Source organism: Tiliqua scincoides, chromosome 2 (genome assembly GCF_035046505.1).
Source record: "Tiliqua scincoides isolate rTilSci1 chromosome 2, rTilSci1.hap2, whole genome shotgun sequence".
NCBI lineage: Eukaryota > Metazoa > Chordata > Lepidosauria > Squamata > Scincidae > Tiliqua > Tiliqua scincoides.
This window is the reverse complement of record NC_089822.1, coordinates 86,042,654-86,060,654: the sequence shown is the minus strand read 5'-3', so window position 1 is coordinate 86,060,654 and position 18,001 is coordinate 86,042,654. Positions and strand designations below refer to the sequence as shown.

Genomic DNA, 18,001 nt, shown 5'->3' with positions numbered 1-18,001 from the left:
CCGGGTGCCTTATTTGTCTCCTAGGTACCCTGTGAAGCACTTTCCAGGAACACGTCAATTAAATTTGTTCCAGCATGTGTTCAATGAGATGAATCTCCTTAAACCGCACACTAAATGCAATTTGGGAAAAGCAAAACAAGGTTTGTTGAAGTTTCTCCGAGTATTCTTGAAAATAGGCAACACAGTGGTTGTCACAGTTATTGCAATTGAACAATAATCTACACAGTAACGTAACGGCTCATTTTAGTTGCTTGTATAGTTAAAAAAAATTACCCTTCCAGATCTAATGGATTTTATTCAGTAAAGCTGAACAGAAATTGGAGACTCTGTATGTTTCATTTTTTGATATACTTATTTTTTTATTAAAATACTTATTTTTTTAATGTGCAGCAAACTTTCATTTTTTTCCCCATTTGATAGCACAGAGACTGGAATTAAACATTACGGCTGATACAACAACCTTCCTTTTTCCTTCTTCTTCATAATGTCTAGAAAGAAAACATTGGTGACAATTCATGGGCTGATTTATCTGAGTCAAGTTCAGAATTAGACTTGTGAATCCAAACTATTTTCCCCCAACATGGAAACTTAATCTGTTTATTCTAAACCAAATCCAAACCTGTTATACCTCAATAATGTCTTCAGGAATGGTACGGAATCTAATCTCTCCCTTTTTTGTCCTTCCCTTTTCTCCCTTCATCAGTGCTGGAAGTATAACGTACTGGTTAGAGTAGCAAACTAGGAGTGTCTACTAAGCCATGAAACCCAAAGGCTTTCTGCCTTGAGGGAGGTGAGCTTCCTTGACCCCCTTTGGATTTGGAATGGAGAAGCTGCAATTGTCAGCAGATGATTAGAGTCAGTTTGGGGCCTCCTGAAGGGGTGTGCTGTCTCCTCCAAGGTGGGTGCCAGAACTAAAGGGAAGACGACTGTATGGTGATAGAACCAGTTGCCGAGTTTATAGGCTGACTGGCATTAATTTCAATCAGTGTAGTTCACTTTTAATCCCAAACCTTGCCTCATGTATTTAGGGGTGGAGGATGGGGTGGGGGGGGAATGCAACAAATTCTGACTTCTTTTTCATTACCATTGCACAAGCCCAAACAGTAGGGAAATTGAAGTGTCAGAAAGCTCAAAAAAGTTATCTTAATTGAACATATTTCTTCCAGTCTCAGAAAGTAGCTTAAATAGCACTCATAATTTATCATTTTTCTTTGCAGCCTTAGACTTGAGGTCAAAGTAATTAGATACATCTTAGTGCAAGATATTTATTCTGAAGATTTGTTTCTTTCAAAGGTACTTGGTTGGTTGGCAACCTTCAGTCTTGAAAGACTATGGTATAAGCCTACAGCACCCGGTATTCCCAGGCAGTCTCCCATCCAAGTACTAACCAGGCCTGACCCTGCTTAGCTTCCAAGATCAGACGAGATTGGGCATGTGCAGGGTAACAGTTGCTGCTTACTGTGCTTCTGAATAGCCCTAGCTGGGTTTTTTGTTTGTTTTTCTTGAGTTCACTCCCATGGTGTTTTGCCAGTTAATCCTGCATTAGAACTTCCGTTTCATATCATTAGTAAGCACCCAATTGAAAAAGTCTACATCAGTGTCTCTCAGCCAGTGGTACTCATAGCACCTGCGGCACTTGAGGTGGTGCCTGGTTGTACCCACAGGTCCACCAGAGCTCCACCGCATGGCAGCAAGACCAGCAATGAAATGCAACAAGCAGCAGTAGGATGCTCAGCTCAGCAGGCAGAGCTCCATTGTACACTTTTTGCAAGCTCCAAAAAGCCCGCAAGCCTGCCCACCCACCCGCTCTCAGCCTCTTACCAGTGTTTGTTGTATTGCATCCGGTCTCCCCATCCAGAAGTAACCGGCGATCAGATCATCACCAGTTCCTTCCAGTGGTACTTCCAATAGGAGGGCCATGAGAAATTATCCGTGGGGGTTCTATTCTTGGAACCTCCGCAGATGTTGAAAACAATGGGTAATGAAACTTGTGGGTCAAGCATGTCAGATCTTCCAAACATGACCAGTGCAGAGCTCCGGCCACATCTGGAGGGTGTGCTGAGACCTGGGGAGGTGGGCCTATGTGGCCTCCCTGTGTGACCTTCCCAGCCCTCAGAATGCCTTTTAAAGGCATAAAAAGTCACTTCTGTTTTTGCCCAAAAATCGGAGGTAACTTTTTTTTTTTGCCTCTAGAGGATATTCCAAGGCCTACAGAGGCTGTGAGCGGTTGTGAGCCGCGTCCCTGGGCTTCAGAACACTCTTTGAATGAGACCAGATCAAAGCTCTGGTCACTTTCGGAGGGTTCAGGTCAGGCCTGATCAGGGCTCACTGCAGTTCAGGGAACATCTGTGGATGAAAAATCCACCAGGCACTACCTGTATCATTTTTATACCAATACAGTCATTGCCACCCCCGCCACGTATCTGCAGGAGATACATTCCCTGCCTCCTGAATAAAAAGGACCCCTTAAAAAAGCGGTTCAAAAATCCCTGTTTGCACCCCCTGATCGCTCAATTCATTTATCTGCTTGTGTTTGCAGTCTTCCTATCCTGGCTCTTTGCTGACTTCCAAATGGAAGCAGGAAGCATTCACAGGAAGTGGTGCAGAGGGCTGAAAAGAATGTGATGCTTATCATAGAGTTCAAAGAGCTTAGCCTCAAATTCTTTCCAGCCCTCTGCTTTGCTTACTGTGTGTGCTTCCTGCTTCCATTTTTTGGGAATTTGCATCCTATAGGTCTCCACAGGGTAAGGGGATCAATGGGGGAAACTCAGAACTGTAAGTTCTGGCTGGCTCAAGTTCATGTTGCCCTGTGTCGGTGGATTGGGCCCGGGAAGACAGATATGGCATGCACCACTGCCATAGATCCTGCTCCCCTCCCAAGCCCAATCGACCCTTGCCTTGCCTCGCCTTGCCTCATTATAACCCTCCCCACCCTGTTTAACCTTTGTGCTATACTCAGGTGGAAGTAGTATACTTCTAATTATAAGATGTTGAGGGCAAGCAACAGGAGATCTCAAGCTCCATCCTACTCTGCTTACACAGTTCCACTGTTGGCCACTGTTGGAGTACTTGTCCAGATGCCATCAAGCAGGTGGGCCATATGTACCAAGCAATATAGGCTGTTCTTATGTTCTTAACAGTGCTGAGATTTTTCAAAGCAAACGGACAAGGCCGCTGGTGCCCATCCTTTTGACACAGGAACATGTGGTGAATTCTTTTCTGAGAAGGTACCTGAGTATATATGAACTGCCTGCATCCCTCTCTTGGCAGAACAGAGGTGGCACAGGCATAGCTGCCACCATGTCAGTGGCTTGCTGAGTATCCCTGCCAGGTAATATTCAGAAGAAGAAGCTTTGCAAAGAATTTGCCCGAAATGCAAACAGCTTGCATCTCACAATTTTGCTTGTTCTCAGAAAAATCGGCTTCAGCAATACTGAAATGTTAAGATTTCTTTCCCCCCCCCCTGTTTTTCAAATGGCACTGTGATAATGAAACAATTCAGAGTTAATGGAAAGCTATAAGCAAAGGACTCTAATGATCCAGAATAATTTCTGATTCCTGCAGTGTAATTTACAGGCTGTACTGCCGTAATTTAGGGCCCTGTTCTCCTCAGCCACAGGCAGAACAAAGAAAAGAAAACTGTCCAGTGAAGATGTGGGATTTTATCTTTTGTGGAGATCCTGGAAATTATTTTGCCTTTTTGCAACAAATGACCTGGTTCATTTGGTACCATCTACCATGACAACGCAATGGCTGATCAACCAAACCACTGCCCTTATTCCATCAAGGCAATATATGCTAACTTCCTCTCATGTAGGGAGCCAGCAGTTTTTGCTGAGGTAACACTTGTATAGGAATAACCCATATCTGGGCCTCCAGTATAAGATGGTGACCATGGATGGAAGGATTTTTTGATGGCAACCATATTGCCCAAATAACCTCTGGATCTGGTCTTAATATGTCTTTTTATGTTGAATCAGCAAACTTCTAAAGAAAAAGATGTACTTGGTTCTTTGCCTTATACCACTTAATAGCACATTCCTGGCAAGAACTATACCTTAATTATTGTCTTCCACAATAGCAGGCTTTAAGTGGTATTTTGAAAGGATGCATGGATGACAGAGATCAATAAAAATGTTTTCCACAGGTACATAAAGAAATTGGGGGAAGAGAATCTTGCTGATATTTATCCTCCTATTTAATCTGGATATGTAAGAAAACAGAATTTTTTTTTTTAATAGAGCTCTACTACCTATGTTACCATCTCTGTCTTTATATTTATCCCAGTCACTGACTATGCTGGTGGTTTCAAAATTATATGCTCCTAGGTGTAATCATTCCATAGGATGCTAAGAGATCTCCCAACCCCCCCCCCCCCCAGACTTGACTATGCCTCAACTGACAGCACAATAGTGCATTATAAAGAAAATACATTTGGGAAGGCATTATTTGAAAGAGGGAGTTTGAGGAGATGCCTTCTCAAGTTAAGGGAATGTTTGTTCCCTTACTTCAGGGCTGCATTGCAGCTGCATCAGCACAAGAAATTTGGATAGGATTGGTCCCCTTGCTGGGTTACCATAATATCAACTATGGGCCTTGGACATGGTGTGGAGAGAAAGCAGCACAGTTAATAGTGTAATCAAAGCCTTCTTTAGCTGTTGGGTCATAATCTGTTCCAGGGCAGCAATCATAGGGAGAAAGTCTTCATTCATTTTGTCCTTATGGGGTGGCAGTGGGATCAGATGAACAAGGGCAGGACAAAGTGGTGGGATCAGGTGGGATGAGATGCACAAGGGCAGGACAAAGTGGTGCAGTTCCAGGGGCACCTCCTGCAGCTGCTCTCCATGGAGAATGAAGAGCTGAAGAGGGCTTGTAACAAAGAATTCAGAGGTGACAGGCCATTGATCTCCTGCCCCTTTGCCTTACATGACTGAGCTGTGTGCATCAACTTGGCGAAGAATCTTCTCCTCATCTTTTACTGATGTCTACACAGACTGAATCATCAATGGTTAACAAGCCAGAAAGGAGCAAGTGACATGCCTCTGAATTTCCATTAATTAAAGAAGCTTCTCATTTTTTGTGTGTGTGCTTAGGTCTGTCGCTTTCAAAATAAGCGCAAATTGCATTTCGGGACCCAGTGAAGGCTCTTGGCAATGTGAACAACAATAGGTAATTATGAGAAATCTGTAAGTGATGGGCTGAGTTTAAATTACAAGGGAACAATAATGAACATAATGTCAGACTTCTGGCCTTAATAACTGAAAGAGCAGCAGAATGCAGAATGCCTGCTTTGACTCGATTGCAGTTTTGCAGCGCCGGTTGCCACACAAGCACCGTGGAAGTTTGAAAAACAACTAAAAACTTTTAGGGAGATATACACGCTGTGCCTCCAAGGAGTCAGACGCTTTTCAGTCAGGAAATTTTACTCATTGAGACTCAGACAATCTTCTAATTTCAATGTCACGCTTGTGTTTTTTGGGCCATAGGGCAAATGCAAAGGGGCATTCAGCTCTGATGCCTTTCTTTAAATCCCCACGTTGTTCTTTCTGTGTTCAAAAGCTGCGCATGAGGGTTTTGCATCCAAAGCATCACCAAGCAGACTGTTGATGCAGAATTTTCTGCTGCAGAAGCGATACTAGCTTGGCCTTTTGGTTGTTCTTGTATCTCAGTTGGCCACCTACCTGCCCTAGTTTCAGGGCCGGATTAACATAGTAGCGAAAGTAGCATATGCTACAGACCCCGCATTTCTGAGTGTCCTGCACCCAGTGGGATTGCTATCAGGGGGAGACCTGCCCTGCCAGGTACCAAGGTCCTGGGCAAATGGAGTATCCTGAGAGGCAGAGGCTACCCAAGATGGAAAATCCACTGAAATCCTATTCAAGTCAACTCAGTAGTAAACATTTTGTGGTGTTTTACATACCTCTGCAGCCTTGCTTTCTTCAACACCCCTTACCCTTGATCCTTAGCCCTTGATTAAATTCCTGGGAGCAGTAGCCAGTTGTTGACATATACAGAAGACTACAGGCAGTTCTTGAGCATTAGAGCAGCCTTCCAAATATACATATGCTCTTTTTTCCAGATTTGGAACTAATTCAATTGGCAATGTATTATTCAGTTGTATTATCTGCAGTATGGCAAATGGGGAAAAAAATGAATTAGTTTACTGTGCAAGTAAATAATTCATGTTTTAATATTTGTGAATTTTGTAAAAAAACACAATATATAGGGCTCCTTTATGACATATGCTACAGACATTGCACAGTCTGGTTAATCTGGCTCTCGCACAATCCTAGCTTAATCTGGCCCTGCCTGGATTGGCTTTTTCATAAAACAGACTGCAATGTATGGAGAAGGTACATTACAGGCCCTTTGCTTTTAGTTGAATCCATGTATGTATGGATTTGGTTGAATTCATGTATGTAGGGATTTGGGTGCTGATATCCTTGCATATAATAGGGGTGGCCAAAATGTGGCTCTTTGACATATAATTTGCAGCTCATGGAAGTATGTTGGCTGAGCTCCTTTTTGCATCACAGTTAGTATAAAAGGTAAATAAAAAAATTCAAACGGTATGATTATTTACTGGGTACAAACTGAGAGTCCATAAGATTATCATAAGAAAATAAATTACCTGATTAAAATATCTCTGATTTTATTGGCTGACATATTTTCTTCCATGTTTTGACCAGATATACCAAGACAAATAAAATTGCTGTTTTACCCCTTGTACATCATGATTTTTGAAACTAATACAAATTAACAGTTTAAAAACTACATAAATGAATAAATAATATTATGTAAATGTATTTCTTAAGATTTATATAAATTTTTTGTAACAAAATAGACATGCAACAATAAAAATATGTGTGTAATATTTGTTCATGTCATGTCATATTCATGTACATACTTGTTCATGTCTTGCGGCTCTCAAACATCTGAAGTTTATCGTATGCGTCTCTTTTGTGAAGCAAGCTTGGCCACCCCTGGCATTCTTTGTTCACGGCATTCATTCATCTACTACATGCCCTATTTGTCCAATGAAAGTCAATGTGTTCAACATGTACATTGAGCAAAAGGCTCAAAACGAATTTCCTACAAAGAATATATAGCTCAAAAATATTAGTGAGACATTCCTTAGAGAGTATTCTTGAATAATGGAGAAGCCACAGTCTGTTTGGGGAGACTTTTTGCATTGGAAAAGGATGAAATGTGTCCCATTAATGATTGAGTGCAAGCTATTTGCCTCAATATAGTTTTAAGGAATCTTTTTACTGTTTCTACATAAAACCCAGGCACAACTTCTTTTTTCAGACAATCAAGCAGCTGCAGTGTCAATAAAGGTTCAGTAAGGCAATCTGCCTTCCACAGATGAAATACCCATCAGGGAAAATTATTACATCCATTCCAGATAACCAATGGTTATGACAGAAATAAAATCTTTATTCATTGATATACAATGACTAGAATTTCTGATGTATTTGGACAGCTAGGCTCAGATGAGGTTGTTACAAGAAATATAGGGCTGGGTGGCCCACAAAACATGGAAGGTATGGCACCATTTTGTCTGAAATGATGATCACATGCATCTCTTATGATACCATTTTAGAGAAGAAGGTTTATTTGTATGAGTCGAACTTGCATAGTGCATACTAAGATTTTCACGGCCAGCATTCCTAGCATTAAAATTAGCATTGTTCAGGCTAATGGGCCATGGTTGGATGAACCAGGGTAACAACTGTTTTATCCAACCACGGCCGATTAGATCACACAATGTTAATTATAACATTATGCATAGTACATTAAGGTATATATGTTCAACTCAACATGTATTATTGCATAGATGGTTGCCTTTACATAGGCAGCAATTCACCTGGCGTCCCTGACTCAATGTATTTGTTTAGCTTTGCTTCCTGTTCTTTCTCCTAGGAGCTCAAGGATAACACTCATGAAAGGAGCTCATTTCATCTTCACAATGCCCCTCATTCGCATTTTAATTTGCATTCAAGCCCCATCAGACCTTCAGTTCAAAACAACTCATCCAAGGCCAATGAGATTTGAGCCTTGAAGCTTGCTTTTCTACAGTCAATGCCAAGACTCTAGCCTTTATGTCAAACCTCTCCTGTTGAAGAAGACTCATTTCACCAAGCCATCACAAACCCATATTTAAGTGCAGACTTGGATTTCCCAGGAGGTCCAGTGCAGGAGAAAAGCAGTTCACATTTTGAATTTATATGTACACACTTCTATATACAAGAAGAGATAAAAGCAGTGAGTGATGGAGCAAAGGGTCTTCTCCAGTGTCCCCAAGGTTCTGGAACATAAACATGGCTTATGCTAATGAACTACATGCTCCTATATGAAGATCTAAAGTTTGGAATTCGGTGGTAGGTACATGAATGTATTTCTGTTAATATGTACTGTGAGCCCTCTGCATCCACAGGGAATTAGTTCTGCGACATCACCCCCCCCCCCCGGGATACAGAAATCGGAAGATAATGAAAACTGCAGGGCTCAGGGTTGCAGTGCCAGCGGGACTCACCTAGGGCCACATGCTGTCTTCCCACTATGTTCAGGGAGCCTCCTGGATATGACCAGAAGTCACTTCTGGTTCATGTCCGTGATATCCAGTTGCATCCAGGAGGTGTTCTGAGGTTGCAGAAGGCCTGTGGAGTGGGCCATGAGTCTTCCCAGGCATCATAACACCTCCTTCTCCCAACCAGAAGTTGTGCTCAGGAACCAAAAGTGACTATCTGTTGCATCCAGGAGGCCTTCTGAAGCCGAGAGGCCACAGCCTCCTCTATAAGACTCCGGCCACAGAACACCTCCTGGACACAACTAGTCACGTCCAGGAGGCCCTCTCATGGCATTCGGGGGCCTGCGGATAAGGAGGGCCTGCTGTGTATGTGATCTTATTTTATCTACTTAGCAATATTTTCTATTTTAAGTAAAGTGAATAATAACCTAAAATCAGTGAACATTTTTGTGGTTTGCACAGTGTAATTTAATCCTTCACCTCTACACAATGGAGTCAAACTGGAAATCCAGCTTTAACCAAAACCCCATTTTGAAAGGCTGCTGATTTTTTCCCCCTATAGAGGTGATTTACCTATATAACAAAATCTTTCCCCCCTCATGTCAAGCCTTTCAGACTTTACTCCCAAATGCAGTAAGTAAACTACCAAAGTGTATCATCCACTTACGAAAGTTTCCTTGGAAAATCTATTTCCTTCCTACCTATTTCTTAGAGACAGCTGCGATACTGTTACTGTCATGGTAGGGATTATCAGTCCTGGCCATTTGAAGCTGGCAGAGATAAGGCATCCTGGCTGGAAGCAGCATTTTAAAACTGTTGCAGTGGCCCAAGGGAAAGAGAAGGGGCTTGCTGGCCTCCTTGGGCAGCACCTGTTGCTCCCCCTAACTGTAGTTCAAGGCAAAGTGTAGGCAAAGTAGTTTCAGAAAGAACAAACGGTGAGTCTGCAAGGAAATATCAGCTGCTTGCAGGGTGGCCATAAAGTAAGAGGTGTTCATCAAGCATGGAGATTACAGACCCTTATTAAAGGAAAATGGCATTGCCAGCTCATGAATAATAGCCAGTGTGGACAGGAGTCAGTGACTGGATTGGATGAGTTGTCAAGGCTGGTTGGCATACACAACCAGCCAAAATGCCCCCTGTGCTCAGCTGTATTTATATTTAAATTAACACCTGCAAATTGCCCTTTCTTGACAAAGGTAGAAGGTATTTTTAGGTAGTTTCCCACCTAGAGCTGCCTGCAGTGACTGCTGGTGATACTGGTTCAAAAACATACCAATGCACAGCCAGTCAGCCAAAGACATTCCAGGAAGATTATCTTCCGTTATTGAACCGTTCAAGGAATCTTTGAGTATCTTCATGATTCCCAGAAGTATCAGAAAAGTCTTGCTGGATCAGGTCCAAGGTCCATCTAGTCCAGCATCCTGTTTCCCCACAGTGGCTCACCAGTTACCTCTTTGAAGCCAACGTACAGGAGAAAATGGCACATCTCTCCCATCACTGCTCCCCTGCAACTAGAATTCAGAGCCATACAGACTTTGAATCTGGAGGTGGCACATAGACATTATGATTGGCAGCTATTGATAGATCTGTCCTCCCTGAATTTGTCCAATTTCCTTTTAAAGCCATCCTAACTGGTGGCCGTTGTCACAATGGTGAATTACACAAATTATGCGTGGTGTGAAGACGTACATCCCTTGATCTCTCCAAAAGTTCCCACCAATCAGTTTCATTGAAACACAATTGGAAAACCACCGTTCCATGAAATAATCATGTACTGCCTGTTTCAAAGCAGCTTACCAGCTACTACAGATCTTTTCCTGCAATGTGTGGCCATGGGGTGTATTGGATGTATCCCAGAACACACTCTCACTGCACACAGAGCGACACTGAAATTCACCAGGCTAGCACCCAACATGAATTGGCTAAGACAGTAAATAGGAGAAATCTGTTTATTATTATGAACTTGGCATAATTAAAGGCTCAGATATTCTCATGGAAGACTGTTTTGAAAGGGGAATATTGTATTGCTATCAGGTTCAATGTAACTTGCATCACATTAATATATTCCAGGAATTCCCATGATTGTGAATTAAGGCCTAGATTTCCCCAGCAAATATTTTGGTGGTTAACACATTCCTCAACGGTTCCAGTTCGGGCTGCTGATAAGGATTCATATGGCTAAATGCTCCTCCATTCCAAACAGTTCCTTGTGCAAGTATATAGTTTCTGACATCTACTTTTCTCTGTGCATAGACATTTCTGGAATGGAAGAGCATTGCCCATTACCCCACCAGAAAACACAAGGTTATTTGAAATGGAATTGGAGAAGAACGGAATGGATTACAACAAATTATCAATAACTGCAGCTAGTCATGTCCAGAACACTCCACCCCCCTAAATATGGGTGCTTGCCCAGGTGAAGATAGCTAACCTATCCAGACCCCTTTGGGCGAAACCTCTTAGTGACCCCAGCTTTCCAACCCCAACCCCTGGAAAGGGAGTCAAGGATGCTGAAATGTTCTACCTACCCTGCCAGGCAGCCTTTTAGATAAACATTGCAATTCAAGACCAAGGGATCACCAGCCTGCATCCTCAAACCAGACAGCCTCTTGAGTCCAGATTTGATTTTCCCTCTGACTCTCACTTGCCTAAGGGTAGACACCAAATCCCTACACGTTATACTAGCCAGTTATGGCCATCCTGGCGAAACTCCACCTTAGGAACAGTCCAGTGTAGGTGAAAAAACTCGATTTCAATGGCCAAGCAAGAGTGAAGCAAAACATTCCTACCCAGCTCTAATGGTGACCAGCTAATCTTGGACTACCCCAACAGGTGGGTAGATTGGGGCACTAGCTTATCCAGCATTGCAATAAACAGGACAGAGGGCCTTGTCCCTGGCTTTGCCCACATCAATCAGGTGCTAGCCCATCCCCTGCCTAATGTGGGTGGAGATTGGGCGAAAACCACCCCCACCCACATCCTCAGGTAGAGGGGCAACATTCCAACATGTGAAACCATCTCTCCCCCTCAGCAACAGTACAGAGTGGGACAGTCCAGAAACAGGTTGATGATCTCAACAGATGTTTGGGAAAAGGAGACCTTCAGTGTTCAAATCATTTAGAGATGGATGGATCTATCTCTTTCCATTTTGTTCCAGGCGCACACAATTCCTTCAACTTCCATTCTGCCATCTTCCATGGAAAATTCTTCAATATTTTTTCTCTTTGAAAAAAAAAAAATTCATATCTAAATATATTTTTTCAAGTATTTTCACATATTTCCTACCCAAACAGCTGGTGTAATAAGTAAACATTTAAATGTTGATGTAGCACAAATGTACAAAATGCATACTATTGAGTGGACATGTCTGTATCTTATAAAATCAGATTTGCTGTGCAGTAGGAAGGCTCTGAAACCATGCATCCTGCTGTGGATTTCACCAGGAGCATTGTTGTAACATCTTTAGGCAGATTTGGAGGCATTCCCCATATCCGCAGGGGATGTGCCCCCCCTTTCCCATAGATATGGAAACTGCAGATTAAAAAAAACCCCTATACAGAGAATAAATAATAATAAATAATAATAAAACTTTATTTTTATCCCGCCCTTCTCCCTAACGGGACCCAGGGCAGCTAACAACATATTAAAAAACAATAGAATTTAAAAAACATTAATACAAACAGATAAAAACATTTAAAAACACACTACAGGGCCATAAAAACAGTAGTCAGATTAAAAGAGTAAAAGAGCAGATCACCGAGGAATCAAGCCTGTAAAACTAAAAGATGTATAAAAAGTTAAGAAGGCCAGAAATCAGAAGGCTTGTTTAAACAACAGTGTTTTCAGGCCTCGCCGAAAGCTCTCAAGAGAGGGAGCCATTCTCAAGTCAAGGGGAAGGGAGTTCCATAATGTTGGTGCCACTACCGAGAAGGCCCTATTTCTTGCAGCCACCCCCCGGACCTCCTTGGGTGGCGGCACTTGCAAAAAGGCCTTCTCTGATGACCTGAGATGGCGAGCCGGATTGTACGGGAGTAGGTGGTCTCTAAGATATCCTGGCCCAGAGCAGTATAGGGCTTTAAAGATCAAAACCAGCACCTTGAATTGGGCCCGGAAACGAATGGGCAGCCAATGCAGCCCCCGGAGAAGCGGGCTGACAGAGTCAAACCGCCTGGCTCCGGTGACCACACGGGCCGCTGCATTCTGTACTAATTGTAGTTTCCGAACCGTCTTCAGGGGCAGCCCCACATAGAGCGCGTTACAGTAATCTAACCTCGATGTCACCGTGGCATGGATCACCGTGGCCAGGTCTGCACGATCCAAGTACGGTCGCAGCTGGCACACCAGCCGAAGCTGAGCAAAGGCCCCCCTAGCCACAGCCGCCACCTGGGAATCCAGGAGCAGCTGCGAATCCAGGAGGACCCCCAAGCTGCGAACCTGCTCCTTCAGAGGGAGTGCAACCCCATTCAGAGCAAGTCGATAATCCAGCACCTGCATCGAGGATTTCCGAACCAGGAGAGCCTCTGTCTTATCCGGATTTAATTTCAACTTGTTAGCCCCCATCCAGATCCTCACTGCTTCCAGACAGCGCTCCAGGCCCTCAACTGCCACCTTGGAGTCTGGAGGAAAGGAGAGATAGAGCGTTTGATGGGTGTCATCAGCATATTGATGACACCTCACTCCAAACCCCCGGATGACCTCTCCCAGCGGTTTCATGTAGATATTAAATAGCATGGGGGACAGAATCGAACCCTGCGGCACCCCGCACCTCAAGGGCCAGGGTGTCGAACAGGCATCCCCCAGCACCACCATCTGGGACTGACCCTCCAAGTAGGAGCGGAACCACCGCAAAACAATGCCTCCAACTCCCAACTTGGCCAATCGGCCCAGAAGGATACCATGGTCGATGGTATCGAAAGCCGCCGAGAGGTCCAGCAGGACCAACAGGGACGCACTCCCCCTGTCCAGTCCCCGGCGTAGGTCATCCACCAAGGCGACCAAGGCAGTTTCCGTCCCAAAGCCCGGTCTGAAACCAGATTGAAAAGGATCCAGATAATCCGCTTCATCCAAGACCCTCTGGAGTTGGGCCGCCACCACCCGCTCAATTACCTTGCCCAGAAACGGGATGTTGGAGACTGGCCGATAGTTATTCAACACAGTGGAATCCAGGGAGGGCTTCTTCAGGAGGGGGCGAACCACCGCCCGCTTCAAGGCGAGCGGCAATGTCCCCTCCATCAAGGAAGAGTTGACCACCCTCCCCGTCCACTCAGCCAGTCCCCCCCGGGCCGCTCTAATCAGCCAAGCTGGGCAAGGGTCAAGCAGGCAGGCAGACGGCCTCACACTCCAAAGGAGTCTGTCCACATCCTCAGGCTGCACAAGCTGAAAAGAATCCCACAATACTGGACAAGCAGTTGCCAAGGGGACATCAACAGACATTGTCAATGTGGCATCCAAGTCGCGACGAATACGATCGATTTTATCTGCAAAGTGTTGGGCAAGCACGTCACAGCGGCTGACCGTGTATTCCTTCTGGACTACCGAAGGGGCCTGATGAAGGAGGCCCCGCACCACACGGAACAGCTCTGCCGGACGGCTATCAGCAGACGCAATGGTAGCAGAGAAGAACGATCTCTTCGCTGCTACCACCGCCACGGAGTAGGCTCTATAATGAGCTCTACTCCGTGTCCGATCGGATTCATCACGAGTTTTCTGCCACCGTCGCTCTAGACGCCTGCCCTGCCGCTTCATCATTCGCAGCTCCTCAGTAAACCAAGGAGCCGCTCCGAGTCTGCGGCATGGCAGAGGTCGCTCCGGAGCAATCTCATCCACAGCCCTGGACATTTCCCCATTCCAGAGGTTGACCAGGGACACAGAAGAGGCGCCAGTCTTGGCAGTGGGAAAATCCCCCAGGGCCCTCAGGAAGCCTTCAGGATCCATTAGCCTCCGGGGGTGCAATACTTCTTCATGGCCCCCCTGCACCCATTACCTTAGTTTAGCTTCTTTACCCTGGCACCAAGCAAATGCCTATCTTCCTTTTACTGAACACTAAAACAAGAATGCAAAAGGCAGGCAGGCAGCCTGAACACTAGAGCAGGGGTGTCCAAACTTTTCAGCAGGAGGGCCACATCATCTCTCTGACACTGTGTCGGGGGCCTGGAACAAAAAGAATTAATTTACTTTTCAAATGCGAATAAATTTACATAAACAAATATATTAGCGATGGAACTTATATGAACGAATGAAGGTCTTGCAACAGCTCAAGACCTATAAAAGGCCTTTCCTTTGCCACCACTGCTGCATCACAGACGTAAAACAGCAAGTAGTGGAGGGAGCCCTTGTCCCACAGCTCATGCGAGAGGTCGAACAGTTGGCCGTCACACTGTGAGCAGTTGCATCAGGCCAGTGGAGGCTCCAGCAAGTCTCCGGAGGACCAGAGGCTCGTTGGAGACTGGGGACTCCCTGAGGGCTGGATTGGGAGTCCTTGAGGGCTGCAAGTGGCCCCAGGACCAGGATTTGGGCACCCCTGCACTAGAGGAAGAGACATTAATGACTGTGTCCCCCTAGTGTGCAGGCCGCCTGCTTGCCTGCCTTTTGTGTTCCTGTTTTAGCATTCAGTAAAAGGAAGAAGGATCTGGAAACAAATACGTAACCAGTGAATCTTCCCCCCACCTTGGTCAACCCCAGTTTTTCCTTTGGCTTGCTGGGCGCAGGGCAGAATATTTTTCTCTTTGGTAAATTCTGTCCCCAAGTCAGAGAGGTAATAAAATTAGGAGCCAGGATGTCTCTGGAGAATGCTGGAGCCAGGGCTTCGAGAGACAAGTAATCTGATTTTGACCTCCTTTCAGTTAAAGTTGAGCAAACAATTAGGGGGAAAATTCCGAGGTGCCTCAAGCATTGTCAGGCAGTATTAGCTGAACTGAGAAGAAACATTATTGTCTGTGAGGGGAGTGCAATGAGGTTAGCTTCCTGGTTGCTGAAGAATTGTTCTTTATTCTGTGTATTGTTCCTGCTTGACCAAATCTCTGGGGGAGAGGATGGAGGACAGATCTGATTCCACAGACGGTGTCATTTTTCAGAGGTGACAGAACAAAACTCTAAAGTCAAAGGTATTTGTGGTTAAAAGGGCTTGCAGAATGGTTCCCCGTGCGTTATTGCTTGGGATGAGCAGATTTCCCGCCCTCCTGTTTCATCCCTTTATTATTCTGTGGGTTGGCTCCTCACGGCATTCTTCTCCTTCCAAATTTCAGTTCAACTAGAGTCCCAGCAGTGCAAGGTCCTTTATAATCACACGAAAGCAGGGCTGCTGTTGCACACTGCCAGGTCACTGCCACAAACGGTGAGAGGCACAATGCACACAACAGTGGCTCCAAGAGGCTGTTGCTGCCTGGATTTGCTCCAAAAGAAAGTGGGAGGAGCCACTTACACAGCACATTGTGGCCTCTGTAGTACTGTTTTGCTCCCTTCCAGCTACGCTACTGCAGGGGCTGTGTAGTGAGGGGTGGTGGATCCAGGGGCAGTTGTGCATGCTGGATCTTACCTCCTATTTTTCTGCCCACCCAACCCCTGGCTGTCTTTGGACTCACTCCAGTTGTATATCACTGGCACAGGTCCCAGGAAACTCAAAGGTAATTGGGAAGCCTACCGGGGTAAGTAAAACATTTTTTTTACTTTAAAAAATATTCACTTACTTCCTGCAATCTGTCCTATTGCTCCCGCCCCTACCCCCAACACAGCATGCAGCGCAGCCTTCATTTGCACGGCTTCATGTCATAATGTGGTAGGCGATAGGGTTGCATAGTGAGTCTCTTCTTCTCCTCTACAGTTGCCAATACACGCATGCACATTGAGAGAACACTGCAAAGCATAAATTTTGATGTGGTTCAGATATGACTGCCTCAAAGCTCTTTTCATGCCACAGATTCTATGGATGTCCACGTATGTTCCTGCATACTGGTACTGTCTGTATTTTCTGGACAGAGAACATGATGTGCCGTTACACACCTATTCAGGTTAATAAAACTCATGCCATGTGAAATCATGGGTCGGATCTGCCCTGGAAAAAATAACTAATCTGTTTTTGTGGATACGTGTGTGCTGAACATGTGATGGCAAGATGTGGAAAGGTTATGCACATCCCTGGTGATATGAGGACTCCAGCATAAAGTCCGTTGAAACATCACAGTTTTTGAAGATGACATGTCCAACTGGAGCCCACACATAACCACTTCATCCCTGGAAAAAAAACAAACACACCACAGTCCAAGCTAACAAGCAGTTGTCATGTGAATCAGCCCTTCGTAAATCACAATATTATGCCTGAATTGTACAATGAAATGAAAACTTAAACCTGGCAGGGAATCATTATTGCTTTGTTGCGCCTACCAGAAGATTTATTGTTGACAGGAAGAGAATCTACTCTGTGTTCTGGGAACTGCTACTCTAGAAGTATACCATACACTCTCTGGAAAAGGAGCTCTCTCCAGAATTGAAGGGAATGAATAGGAAGCTGTAAGTCAGATGTGTCAATTGTTTGTTACATAAAGGTGTATTTGTATTTAACGTATCAAATGAAGGTGACTGAAATGTAGAGCAATATAAAGGAGTATTTTTTCTCCCCCCCCCAACTGGGGGCTGTTGAAAAGTGCAGAAAAATAGTAAGTCGTGCTAGAAATCAAGACTTCAGAGTGGAATGGAGACACTCCAAAGTATTTTGGCATGACTAGACCACAGGTGATGTCAGAAGTTGGCCAAGGGCTCACATCCACTAGAGCACTGGAACTCAAACTTCTCTGAGTAAATCTCCCAAGATAAGTTTCTGCAGGGTAGGGAAAAGGTAGTGACGCAATCCCCAGGATTATGCTGCTGCAGGGGAAGGGGAGTTATTTTAAAACTTAACTTATATGCTGCCAGGGTCCAGGGGGTATAGGGAGCCCCACGGAGCACACTGCAGGGCTCCCCATGGCTTGTAAAAAATGAAAGTTGTGATTGCGATGAAACTGAAAGTGGGTCACAACTGCAACTTTCACTTTTTACAAGCTGCGGGGAGCCCTGCAGAGCACTCTGAGGGGCTCCCCACACCCCTTGGTCCCTGGCAGTTAAGTTTAAAAATAGACCCCCTCTCCTCCGCAGCAGTGTGATCTTGGGGGTTGGTGGTGGATTGTGACCCACCGGTTTGAGAACCACTGAAATAGAGAATTCAAAAGAGAACATAAGTATCAACAAATATCCGTGTTTGTGGTAATACAAAATTAATACAAATTTTTACTGAAAATCCAGCATAGACCATCTCATCGACCTATCTGTGGGTCACTCAGGAGGTCAAGGCAGTTCCAGGGTGTTGCAGCAGCCAGGAGAACCCAGATTTACGGCAGGCAGGAGCTCACCTTGTGCCATGTCATGCTCCTACTGGCCTTGCTTTACCTCTCCTAACAGCTCCCTCCTGCAGGGAGATACTTTGCAACTAACCAGCAT

General features: G+C 44.8%; 2 pseudogenes; one reads left to right on the top strand and one right to left on the bottom strand.

Annotated features, from left to right (window-relative positions):
• Window positions 1–18,001, top strand: part of LOC136638566 (zinc finger protein 721-like) — a 1,054,179-nt pseudogene that overhangs the window by 775,030 nt on the left and 261,148 nt on the right.
• On the bottom strand, window positions 1,340–1,459 carry LOC136643287 (5S ribosomal RNA; annotated as a pseudogene).